The following is a 14,337-nucleotide window of genomic DNA, read 5'->3' on the forward strand; positions in this document are numbered from 1 at the left end:
TAATTAAAGAAAAGATAATTTGAAGAGCTACTGTAAATGAGGGGAAATGAAAGATTTCTTCTACAAAATAGAATCTAGATTGAACCTAGAATGAAGCTAATAATTCTAAGATAAAGAGGTAAGGAAGGAGTACATTTTAGACACGGAGCTCAGCATGTACAAAGAAATGTAATTCATAAACAGAAAACAGAAAACAGGAGAATAACAAATCAGACTGACTGGTGAGAACATAGTGTGCATGAAGGGGATGAATGTAAAATAAATTTGGAAAAGTAGTTGGAACCACAATATAGAGACTTTTATAAAAAATTTAAAAGGAAATGATTTATTCATTATATTATTTATAATGTCAACATGAAGGTCAAAATTAATCTTAAAGATTCATATTTTTTTTCACAATTTAGTTTCATTGTGTACATATGTATGTATTTATTTTCCTTAAAGTTCTTTGTTCTTCTGATGTTTTGCAACTCATGTTTTGATTTTTAATTAATCAGAAGACACTTCCAATTCATTATACAAGCAGATGGCATGTGTCACTAATAAATTAATGAAATTAATGATAAATGAATTCAACATTGGCTTAATGTATGACAATATACTCACAAATGCTGTATATTTTCTACGGGAAATGTGTGTTGCATTATATAAAGCTTAGACTTCCTTATTTTAAAAGACTGTACATTGTTCTGCTTTGGTTGATAGAAAATTGTTTAGCTACTCTTACTTTTATGTGAGTCTTGCAAAAGTCTCTGTCTTTGAGGTTTTTTGAAGAACTATCCATAGTTAACAGGAAATAGAACAAAACCTTGTGCTTCCCCCCCCCCCCCCCCCCAATTGCCAGATTCAATTGTAGTGGTTGACAAACTTTCCTTAGGGCCTAAATTTTATTATTATATATTTATTATTTGTCTCCTTTTCTCCTCACCTGTCCACCTAACTCATATAGTGTTTTTTTTTTTGCTTCTTTAGGGGGGACAAGGGTCTATTGTACTATATGACATGTTAAGAATCTTTTAACACCATGATTTGTGTTTTGTTATTGTTCATTCATTTGAATTGTGTCTAACTTTGTGACCCCATTATAGAGGAGAGAAATTTTGAACTTCTTAGGTCACAAAAATTACAATGGGAGATTTCCTATATAAGATTGGCTTTGAAGATCACCATATGGGTAACTTCAAGAAGAAGACTTCCAGAATTTTTGAATTTAGTTCTGGGCTTTCCAGAGAGAAAAGATTTCCTATTCCTTCAAGAAGGGAGAAGATGGGTCACATGGTTCCTGTGAAGTATCCTGCTTAGAAGTAAAGCCTCTTATTTACTCACATTAGTACATTTCTTACATTAAAGTGGTTAGATTATTCAGTAAATGCCAAATAATATCTACTTGCAGGAGATATGGCAGGAGCACAGGTGGTAAAGTCTCAATGACAGAGTGGTACAATGAGTCTTAGGTTTGTTTCATATAATTCTAGGGAAAAGAGATTCATTGGAACAAAGTAAAGTTGCTTCTACAGTTACCCTAAGTTAGATTCCCTTTGAAGGTGAGGATGGGGTTGAAGAGTTATTTGCTTGCTTTCTGATTCTGTATTTGTTCATGAGCTCCAATGAGTCCTGAGCATCTTGTACACTTTCTGTGGAACAACATTAAGTTTGCTCATACCCAGTAACCATTATATATGCTGAAAGCCAATTTGGGCAGGCTCCAGGTAAATCTTTTATTTCTAATATTTCTATGGAATTTTGGTCTAAGTTTAGGGCAGAACCAAAAAGGGAAATGACCTTCTTTGATGGCCCCCATGGCAATGGCTATAGTATTGTGAACTCAGAGCCTCCTAAAGTCCCTCAGGCCATGCTATCTTGGTAGAGACAAGAGGTGTGGGTGGCAAGGAAGGTCAGACTGACCGCCATGATATCAATTATTATTTAGTATTATTAATAGTTTTCACTAAGATAAGATTCCAACTGCAGCTGGCCATGACCACCTTCAGCCACCTGTCTATTTTTGTCTAGGTCACCTACGCCACTGTAGTGTACAGAATGCCCAATTCCTTGGGCTAGCTTGGGCTCTGATGACACGAGGGCAACAAGATGGATTTCTCCTGGGCCAAAGTTTCTCCTAGGAAAACTAGCCCTATGTGGCACTGTAAGTGGTGAAGCTGAGGACTAGAGTCTGCAGGACTGTGTGTTCATGGAGGGCATGGCAATGGTAAACTAAGAGATAGCCCTTCCCAACTGATCTGGGGTGGTGAGTCAAGGGAATGGAGCATTAGAAATCCTTTAGCTCAACATAGTAGAAATGACAGATGAACATGCAGCCTTGGTTGGTGGAGATGTTTAATTCACAGGCAGGAAATTTTTTGTGCATCTCTTCAGAAGGATGAATCAATGTGGAACAGAAATCCTGGCTGATGCTTTCAGGATTAAGCTATTTCCACAGTACCAGTGGCAGATGCTCTGTATCTGAAAAATTTCCATAGCGTGGATGGACCCAACTTGATTGCTGTGGGCTTCAGGGAACCTACATAAAAGCTTTCAAGATCATTCAGCAGGTGATTGACCACTGTTACAACAAACTGACAATGCTTAATGACATGGTCACAATCTGTGTGTATTTAATTATTCTGAACAAAGGGCTTGTCTTGTTGCATCAAAGCCTGGGAAGAATACCTAGAGAGTGTCAAGGTATATGAAAAACTGAGGGACCACAGATAGATACCTGCCAGGAACACAGAGCTGGAAAAAATTTTGGTTAACAAAAAGGTAAACTTGTGAGTTCACAGAATTTCCTAATTAGCACAGAATAACCATACATGCAAGGCCAATAATTCTGTACCTAGTCTTGTTCTGAGTGACAACCTACTGTGTCAAGATATTACTAATCTATTTTAAAAAGTTAATTTTCATTTTCATTTCTTTTTGTCATTTCTTCTCCCCACCCCAGATGGTACTTAAGCTGTAGATCTGATAGCTGAATAAGTCTAGAAAATGTCTTAACAAACTATTACAACTTGATTGGAACAAGGAAAACACTCATTTTAAGAACTTACAGCAAATCCTTTGATATGCCAGTATATTCAGAGAACTATTTTTGTCAGATAATCTCTCTTATCTAAATAACATCTGCATATAATAATATTTCTATATAATTCCTTTTCCTATTTTCCCCTCTGTCTGTAAAATTTCTTGAGTTTGCCTTCTAATAATTTTTACCTCTTTTTGTACCCCTAACACTTACTATAGTGCCTGACATATAGTAGGCACTTAAATGTTTATTGACTATTGACTATACTAAATCTAGAGCTGGAAGCTCTCTGAGTCAATCTAATCCAATGGGTTCATTCCCCAGATGAAGAAAATGAGGCATTCTCTCTTTGATTTTTGTTTTATTTTTTGTCTTTCACTCTCCTCTCACAGCCACCTTGACACTGAGCCATCTTGGGCCTTTGGGTAGTAAAGCTTTAGCCGATACACCATTAGGCAATTCCTTCTGGCCTCAATAAAATCTACCTGACTCTTAACTTCTGCCTTAAGGAAGGGACAAATAGGTTCCTGAGCAGAATCATGACCAAAATCTTGGTAGTAACTTGGGAAAGTATTACTATATAGGAAATACCCAGATGGAAATTAAACTCCAGGAGAGTTGGCTATCTGGTGATAACATGATAACTCAAATTTCCTGCATGGAAATTCAAATGACTGTGTCACATCTAAGCATTAATATGCTAAATAGATATGAGGGGAACCAACAAGAGATATCTCAGAAATACTGTACTAATTAAAGTCTTTTGAGGATACTTAACATTTGTGTGAGGCTCTCTAATACTCCAATGGACATCTGTTCTCATTGAGGTTGATAGTCCCTTCTCCAGCAAATAACAATGCATTCATTTCTGCCCATTCCTGTGTAATTCTTGTCTGTCTCCCTAAACTCACCATTGGAAGGTTAGTTTGACATGTTAACGGAATTCTTCTCATGAGGGAATTAATCATGTGGAAGCACTTATTTTTAAATAAAAAAGGTTTTCTTTTCCATATTAGATTCCTGCTTCTGGTCTTCTTGTCTCTCCCAAGACTCTGATGAAAAAGGTATGTTTCCCCCAAAAAATAATAACAGCCCAAAATGAATGTGCATGCTAGAAAGTGGAACATCATGTCCCTGAAAAAAGAAGTGGTTGGCAGTTCCTACATGCCTAACTTGAACTCCTCCTCCTCTTCCTCTTCTTCTTCTCCTTCTCCTTCTCCGCCTTCTCCTTTTCTTCCTTCTCCTTCTTCTCCCCCTCCTTCTCCTTTTTTCCCTCTTTTTTTCTTCTCTACCTACATATCAAGAAATGACTTAAAATTGGAGCACCTCTTCCCCAGAGCTTCATCCTGAATTCTTAAAAAAATTCCTCTATATCACAGATTACATTTTTCCTTTTGTAGGGCCATGTGACCTGACTGTTGTGGACATTTAAAACATGCATGGAGCATGATAGTATTTCTTTAATACAAGTCTCATTACATCCCCCACACTTTTTGATGGTGAATTTGTAAAGACAAACTGTAACAAAAACTCCTTTTGACACAATAAAATCAGTGTTTTATTCAAATAATAGAAACTTCAGACAAAATTACTTAATCATAAATCAAATAAAGATGATACAAAGAAAGTTCTGTAGGATTTTTTAAATTATGGCAAGTAACTAGAGAAATTAAAAAAAACAGGTCAATTACCAATCATTCTGCTCTTTTTTTTAGCTACTATAAAGAGAATATGAAGACCATCTCTTCACTATGGGAAAAATACTTAGTAGATAAATAATGTAACTTGTATAGAGTTGCACATAAATATTTATAATTATTTACTATTTTTTCATCATTCATCATGCTTTTTTGTACAGCTTGCAAATAGGATTACAATAAGTATCTAAATGTGGTCAACCTCTCCTGCTGAACATGTCCTTTCAGCCAGTAAATTGTAAGTCTCTTTTTGTGTGCCAAAATCATAAAAACTCTTGTTGAAACTGAATTCTCCACTGAATTTAGTCTTCGAAATTCCAATATTCTATGTAAACCAGTTAGGGAATAAAATGTCTATTGTGCTGGGAGGGTGGGAGCTTAATATCATGTCCGTAATGCATTTGTAAATATCATCTACTTAATATTATCTTCATTCCAATCCTACTAAATGACTAGTTGTTCTTTTATCCTATCCTGCACTCTCCTACCTCAGTATGTTTGCCCAATTCATCCTCTACTTATGAAATAAATTAATTCAGTCTATTTCTCTGCCATTCCCAAGCCATTGAGGAGGTCTTAGAATTTAGACCTAAACAGGATCTTAGAAATTATCTAGTCTATATCCTTTAAATTTTGTAGTAAGTAAATGGGCTAATATAAATTATATGGCTTGTCCCAGGTCACACAAATTAGTGAAAAATAGAGCTAAGATTTTGACCTGATTTTTTTAAACTCCAAGTCTGACCCTCTTTCTACTCTGTTACACAGGTGAAATAACACTATTCATGGTAACAAAACATTATTGAAACATTGGTTTTTCTTATTATAATATGGTTCAACCAGTTGCAGCATTGCTATTACAAAAACATGGAATGAATGACTTCTAGGGAATTGTTTTGCCAAATATAGTATTTTCAAGGGACAAATTAAACAAATCAGCCAGGATATGCTTCCAGTTCATGGAGTCTTGATACTTGGTAAAGATATCATGGAGCAACTAAGGGGCAGAGCAGAAGGAGCACCTGGTGTGGAGTCAGGAAAACCTGAATTCAAATCCAGCCTCAGACACTTACTAACTGAGCAAGTCATTTAATCCTGTTTGCCTCCGTTTCTTCATCTTTAAAAAGAACTGACAAAGGCAATGGCAAATTACTTTAGTATCTTTTCCAAAAGAACCCCAAATGGCAAGCTGAAGTTCAGGAAGGGCACTTGAGGTCTCCTTTGAGAACATATACAAGCACACTTCTGCTGTAATTTACTCATTTCTACTACATACACACATATAAATAATTACATAGAAACATATTTATATTTTTGTCATTTAAATCATAACTGACTCTTTCTGACCCTATTTTGGGTTTTCTTAGCAGAGATTTGGTAATGGTTTGCCATTTCCTTTTACAGATGAGGATGTTGAAGCAAACAGGATTAAGTGACTTGTCTGGAGTGACACATCTATTAAGTGTCTGAGGTCACATTTGACCTCATAAAAATGAGTCTTCCTGACTCCAGGTTCAGTCTTCTATCCATTGTGCCACCTAGCTGCTCACATAATTATACATACACACTCACATGTGTATACATTTACACACATACATGTAATTGAAATTAAATTATTTGTTAGTATGTTACTCCTTCTTCAAGTATTTAGCAGAGTTTCTGGAGTTAATAATAATAACAAAAATAGATTATCATTTTATTTTAGTTTACAAAACATTACCTCTTTTGATTATCATAATGACCTTTTAAGGTAGATATTATTTTTGTCCTCACTTTATAGATGAGAACATTGAAGCTGACAGTGACTGATCCTAGATCAATACAGCTAGGAGGCAGAGTTTGATCTTAAGTCTTGCTGATTCCAGTCTAGAATACTATTCACTACATCAGAAGTATCAAACTTGCAACACCTGATTAGGAATAGCAAAAATCTAGAGAACTACAGGATGCAGATTAAAATATAATTAGGAAATGTTTAATAAAATACATAAAAGTATAATATAACAGATAATATTAATTTGTTGCTTTTTAAGTAAATGTGATATTGATAGGAATCATTTCTGTTTGAACTTGACTCCACTTCAGGTTATAATATCCGCTTTTTCAGGAATTATGGCAGACTGATAGAAGAATTAAAACTCTCCCAATTTTTCCAGGGCAAGTAAAGTAAAGTAAAGTAAATATAACTTTCATTAGTCACTTTTGTTTAGCCCAGTCTTGAGAAAAGTAGAAGAAACATAAAGGAAATATTCAAAGGCGTGACTAAGAGAAGATTGATTTAATTTTTCAAAAAGAATAACATGAAGTATTACTAAATATCTTTTTATACTTGTCTTCTATCATATAGTGACAGATTGGGTCCTTTTGGATCCAAAGTGTTCAAATAATCATTCTGCTCCGAGAAGAAGCTAAATACATCACTGAACAAATATTTTTCATCATCAACAAACATACAAAGTATCATCATAAACAAACCAAGGTTACTAAGTACCTATATGCACATTATTAAAGCTGCTCAAGACACATCCAGAAACATTGTATTATCAGGTGACTTTCTTATATTGTTCCCAAAATATACCAAAGGTTCATATTCAGAATAGAAGATGAAGATCAGTGACTTCTGATCAATTCATTTCAATAGGTAAATTTTTTTGAATATTTACACATTAAATCCATTTAAAATGGTAGAAACATGTAATAATAGGTCTACTTACTGTGACACCAGACTCTGAGGAATATTTCAGTGAGAAGATATTAATTGTTCATTCTTTGTTTTCATGATATCATGGAGTGATGTCTTGACTTGCACATCAACTGGATGCACATGAGGTAAGTTGCAAAAAGTCATCATTCTCATTCTTTCTTCCAGAATTATCAAAGTGCAGAGACAAGAAGAAATTTATAATGAGTATAAATTCTCTGTTAATTGTGACACCATTTACCAGTAGAGAATGGCAAATGCAGATCCCAAGCATTTAAACCAAATCAACGTCATCCTTCCTAAAAGGAGAAAACGTTCTTTTGGGTCTGGTTTTGAATCTAAAAATCATAATCATTCATTTTTTTTAACAACAAGAACCTCAAATGAGTGTGCGCCAAAAGACAGTACCAAACTTCCTTCCTAAGTCCTCAAAGGTTTACATCTGCAGAGTGTCTATATCACAACTATTAGTAGGAATTAATTTAGTAAAACATTGATCATCATGGGAAATAACTTAAACCAAGACTGTGAACATTACTTGGTAGAAGCAGTATTCCTGAGCTCTTATCCAGGCACCTATATGTGAAATTTTTAAAAAATGAAAGGCAACAGATTGGGAACAATAAGGTCATATTGACTAAAAGGTCCATTCCTGTAAGCTGTACTGCTTATACTGTCCATACTGCTGTACTGCTAAGAATGGGGGGACTAGGGAAAAAAGTTTTATTGAAAATAATAGTGTTTAAGGGATATTTAACATAAAGACCAATACCAGAGTACTGTATAACTCAGTGCAATAATTGATTCCATAATACTTCATTCTTCATTTGTTAATTTAACAAATATGTATTGAATAGCAAATATATAAAAAGGACTATGCAAGGAACTAGAAAAGGTACAAAAACAAATGACACAGTCTCTACTCTGAAGGAGCTTATACTCTAGTATGATTAACATAGTGACTAGCATATAGTAGATACTTAATAAATGTTTTATTTATCTCCCTCTTTAGTGAGAATTAAAACAAGTAAATTAATTATTATAATATAAAGCAGAATGCTATAAATGACATAAGAGTAGTATTAAATTCTTAAGAATTTAAGAGGGGGAAAAGGGAGAATTACAATTGGTTGGAGTGAGACCAGGGAAAGTTTCAGTGAAATAAATAATTTAAGTTGAGTTTTAAAGGAGGAGTATGATTTAATATATCTATGTATGGGTCCCTAAGTCTTCTTAAATTATTTTATTTTCATTTCTGGAACAGAGAAAGGAAGGCCTAAATTGGCTAAGTGTTTTGAAAGCTCTCTCAGAGAGTTCATAGCAGAATTGGAGAGAAAAGTTCAGATCTCTTGATCTCTTTAAGGTAAGGCCACACTGACTCTTTTTAAAGGTCCCCTTCTTCATTTGGTGCCAATTTCCTATCTCACTCCCACCCAGCCAGAAGCCCCAGGATAATAAAAGTTCAAGAACTTCATGAACTAGCTCACCACATGAACTCAGAGATTAGTCAATAGCTTAGATAAACATGGCTGGCTGGCTGGTCTCCATGCTATTTTACCACAGTCTGGGCAGGGGAAAAAGATATTTAGGAAAGACTTGTGTGTGCTGTTTCCTCTCTTTCTTACCCTTCCCCCTCGCTCTTTCTTATTAACTTTACTTTGTAAAGCCATTCATAGGTGAATATCCTTTCTACCCAAGTGACCCAGATACCCTTCCCATCTTGAATGTAAAATAGGCGAAGAAGGGAAGCTAGTCCAGGCAGGAAGGGTCCTCAGTGACCACTCTCACTGTCTTCCACTTCTACTAGGTTCTGCATCTCTGTCGATTTAGTTCCATTGTGGCTGGGTTTTTCTTGCAGTCTGGTTGAGTTTCTTCACCACAAGATTTGGAGCCACAGAGAATAGTGAAACGAATAAAGCTATAATGTCTCACTTTAAAAAAAAAAATTGTCCATGGGGGTCAGTTTTGCAACACCAAGGAGAGTCTAGACAAATAAATATAATTGTAATACATTGTAAGTAATGGGCTCCACTGCCCAGTCAGTCTGGACTGTGTCATGGTTTCAGATTGTTTTAGATCCATGGTAGAATTGTAAGACTGTTTTTTTTACTTTTGGTAGAATGAACATTCATCCAAATTTCTCTTGGGAATCAGTAAGAAGAACAACCACTATCACAAAAGTGCAGTAAGTTGCTCCTGGATTTTTCCTAAATCTTTCTACTCTGTCCTCTAATGAAGAAGACTGAGGATCCATGTCCTCAAAAAACCAACAGAGGCTGTGGCAATTTTACCATCTTGGCAAGGTCCATGGTCTGGAGTGAACTGGTCACCCACTTGTTGACTCCTCTGTGATGCCTCAGCTTGCTTAACAGGGACATGATGTTTTATTCTTTACTTGCAGTAGAAACAAGAATGTTAGAAGAATAGTCATTCAAAACACTTGGCTCTTTTTCTGCCCAAGGTTTGAGCTGAACGTCCTAGAGGAATTCACACAATATATGGCAAAAGACAATCAGAACCTTTCAGGGTCCATGTGGATCACACCTAATCTCAAAATGGACAGTCTGGATTAGTCTTAAAAAGATTCACACTGTCCTAGGATGGCCCCAAGAAACTCAGATAAGACTTGATTATAAACCAGGTATGATTTTTGGCAAGGCTAGAAGACCTTGATGATCTACCTCTCCTCTTCTAGTTTCTCATCATTAAAAACAAAACAAAACAAAGCCTCCTACATTTAATATTGAGATGAATGTTTTTGCAACTAAGTGATGAAGTAGATAAAAATGCTGAATGTAGAGTCAGGAAGACCCGAGTTCAAGTTTAAAGTCTCAATACTTAAAATACTGAGACTTAAAGTCTCAGATACTTATTAATGGTAACTCTGGTAATGGTGACTCTCATCAAGTTGCCCAAACTCTCAGCCCCAGTTTCCTCATCTGTAAAATGAGAATTAAAATAGGAAACACTTTTATAGAATTCGTGTGAGGATCAAATAAGATTACATATGTATACCTCTTTCCGAAGATTTTTACATTGTATAAGTGCTAACAATTATTATTACCATTATTATTTTATCTGCTTATTATTAAATAAATTATTGTTAAAGAATATGAGGAAATGAATGGTTTGTTCTTTTGAACCTATAAACAAATGTACTATTTACCCTTTTGGAATCTACACGATGTCCTAGTACCAAATATGACTAGCCTTTCAACTATCAGTGGCCAAAAGATCACATTTTGAGCACTATATCTCCAAAGAGCTCTTGAGATTCAAATCATCAGTTGTTTACTGACTCAGATGCTTTACCCTACCTCTCACCTCCATGTCTGATTTTTCAAGATTTAGAGCAATAGACTATGGGATTTGACTCAGATGCCCTTGTGTTAACATGGACTCTCAGATTTTACTAGAAGGGGAAGACCCATTCAACTGGTTTTTCTTCCATTCTATAACCAGTCCCATTATTCAAATCTAAGATAGATTGAAACCATAGCAGAATGTTCCTGAATAGATTAAGAAAAAACAAAAATTTTACAAACAGAATTTGTGGTTAAATAACAGAAATAATTGAAAGAGTAGAAAAATGTTATTCCATGGTGGCAAATCTCACACACACAAAAAAAGAATAACCAATTAGGAATCCAAACACACAGAAGCAAAGGATAATCTGGAAGAAAAGAAGCAAAAAATCAATAATATTTAAAAAATCTCAATACAAGTAAAACTTATTGAACTTGAAGACAGACTGCATAGAGACAATTAAAGTATTATAGTTTCCCCCTAAAAATGACAAATTAAAAAATCTTAAAGAACAATACAAAAAAAAAAAACCATAAAAAAACTGCCCAGAACTTCTGGACACATAAAATTACCTATGCTAATCAAAAAAATCCAACAAAGATTGCCTATAGAATTAAGAAGAAGCTTTGAATAATAGGCTAAATAATTCCTTCTTTGCTTAGTAGGGATTGAAGAGCCGTTGAAGATTTGTACTAAAAGCAGTAACATTGTGTAGCATTGTAAAGGTTACAAAGTGAATCCACACAATGATTGCCTATAGAATTAAAAAGAAGCTTTGAATAATAGGCTAAATAATTCCTTCTTTGCTTAGTAGGGATTGAAGAGCCATTGAGATTTGTACTAAAAGCAATAACATTGTATAGCACTTTAAAGTTTACAAAGTACTTTCTTTCTATCTGAGAGGTAAATTGTACATTTGTTTATAGGTTCATAGACTTAAATCTAGCTCAATGTCCTTGTTTGGCAAATGAAGGACTCCCAAAAGTTAAATGGCTTACTGAAGGTTTAAGTAGTAAATAACAGAGTATGTTCCATTTTCCAAATTCAGCAGATTTTCCCCCTATTCTAAACCACACTGATTGAAGGAATGATAATTTTCGATATATACATCAGAAAGATGAGGGAGAAAAATGGATTAAAAGGGGAAGAGAATATAGCAGCGAAAATATTTGTTAATAGCTTTTTGAGATTTTTCAAGCAGACAATCATTAGTTTGATCTGATGAAAGTAGAAAAAGACAGGAAGGAATATTGTGTCAGTATTTCAGAATAAGACAAATGGGAAGAGTTTCCATTTTTGGTTATATTACCATTTTTTGTCATCACTCTGACTTAACAATTTAATTACTATTTATTAAACTCACAGTGCTTAGAGTCCAGGAGCATTCATCCCTCTAGTCCTATGTTATCCAGATAAATGTGTCTTCTATTTTTAACCTTCCCTCCCAATCCCACTGTCCCTCCCCAGGAGAATTCATTTCATAATTTAAAAACACTTTCAAAAAAGTCTTCCTTATAGCAAATTCTTCAGGCTATAAATCTCACTCTTAGAACTATTTGAAACTATCATTATTCTCTGTGTGTATCTCTCTGTTCTCTGTAAATGTCTCTCTATTTCTGTCTCCTAACCCAGACATACTGGTTACTTTTCCCTATTCAACCATTGAGCAGCACAATAGCTTTCACTTGATAAATTTCTGATCCTCCTTGGGCAACCTGGTGACCCTCTATTCCCAGACCCATCAAATTGATGCTGGCTTTAGGCAGACATATGACTGACAAATATAGAATTCAAAACTCCTGAGTTTAAGAAATCATGTGGTCTTGGCTGCCTAAGTAGCTGGAGTGACAGGTGGGTGTACCATTATATCCCATATCTTTCATATTTTTGATATATATGTTAGCCTTCTCTTTTCCAATTTATTTTAGTTCATTTAAACTTCAAATTCCCCCTCATGGAGAAAATATAGTCCTCATCTTCTTAAGATGGGGCAGCTATTTGCTGTAGTAGATAGAGCACCAGCCCTGAAGTCAGAAGGACCTGAGTTCTCAGACACTTAATACTTCCTAGCTGTGTGACCCTGGGCAAGTCACTTAATCCCAGGAAATCCTCAGGAAAAAAAAGTTATATTGTTATTCACAAATAGCATAAATATCTCAAAACTATCCAAATACAGTGAAAGTGTATTCAGTATATTTTGTTATAGTATGAGTATATCCCACATTCCATGTACATTATTTTGGTGAATGCTTCTCTATTTTGATACCTTAGGAAGCTTTTATTTTTGTCTAAGAGGTAGAAAAGGATATAAGAAAGGAAGCCACGAGATACATAAAAAGACTATTGTGTACAGAATGAGAACCGGATTTGTGTCTCAGTTCTACCAGTAACTAGCCATGTATCTTGATCTCTTTGGGCCTTGATTTTTTTCCATTTATAAAAAGACATGGTAAGACTAAATGATCTCTAAAGGCCCTTCCAGCTCTAAAGGCTGCGTGTGTGTGTGTGTGTGTGTGTGTGTATGTGTGTGTGTGTGTGTGTGTGCCTTCCTGCCTGGTTGGATGATCCTAAAGCAATTTAACCTGATCTTCCTATCTCCAACCGAAATCAGCCCGAGCTCCTCGGTTCTCTCCTACCCACAATAAGCCTTACTATGTTTGTCCTACTTCCCTATTTTTGTTTAAACCACCAAGAAAGAAGGAGACATGCAGTAATCTAGGAGACTTAACTCAGACTCCCAACCTAGAAATGGGTAACACAGTATTATACAGAGAAGGACACGCCGAGAGGACAAAAGGGAAGGTTGACCTCCATGATTTCCAAGGTTTCTTATTTTTAACATTCCAAGATTCTGTGACAATAAGCAAACTCAAAAAGCTCACCACACCAACAGTGACCTGACTTTTATCCATGTCACCAAACTGGCAGGTTTCCTATGTGAACAAAACCTGCCCACTGTGTGTGTAGGCCAAATTTTATTTGTGGAGCAGCTAACCAACTCTAGGAATGAGGCTGGAAACATATGCCTCATGGCAACCAACACCAACCCAGATTATTTGTTGGTGATCCTGCAAATAAAGACAGGCAGCTGTTGTTCTTGGATTTCTTTGGGTTCTTTTTTTTTTTTTTAGGGAGGGTGGGGGAAAGAATTCTTTTTTAGTTTTTTTTCTGTAGCTCAATAGTGATTTAAAATGAAATGTTAGAAATATGGCCATTTAAAAAAATTCAACATATGAATAAAGTTCTTATAAACATGTTGCAATTATAGTCCCTGCTCCATAGTTATTGGGTCCAAGGAAGCAATAGGATAAATAAAAGCAGGGTGTTAATGGGTGTTCTTAGACCTTTCAGTCACAGCTAGAGTTTCAACTTTAAAATACCCAAAATGTTGTTTTCAGCTTGGTCCCCTCCTTCAGTGGGAATTGCTGGGAGTTTCTGGCCTCTTTTGGGGTTAGAGATGATGGTCTCAGTCTGTGCGTAAGCGAGTGGTTACAGTCCTTAATTGCAAAAAGGAAGTGGTCAGACAACACTGCCTATCCTGGCAAGATTGATAACTTGTAAGATGCCTTGGAATAATGCCAGGAAAAAGCCAATAACAACAACAAAAA

General features: G+C 35.3%; 1 pseudogene; it reads left to right on the plus strand.

The window, feature by feature from the left end:
* The first annotated feature begins 1,679 nt into the window (after positions 1-1,679).
* Positions 1,680-2,775, plus strand: LOC100923339 (annotated as a pseudogene).
* The last annotated feature ends 11,562 nt before the right edge of the window (positions 2,776-14,337 follow it).

Source organism: Sarcophilus harrisii, chromosome 3, assembly GCF_902635505.1.
Source record: "Sarcophilus harrisii chromosome 3, mSarHar1.11, whole genome shotgun sequence".
Lineage (NCBI taxonomy): Eukaryota > Metazoa > Chordata > Mammalia > Dasyuromorphia > Dasyuridae > Sarcophilus > Sarcophilus harrisii.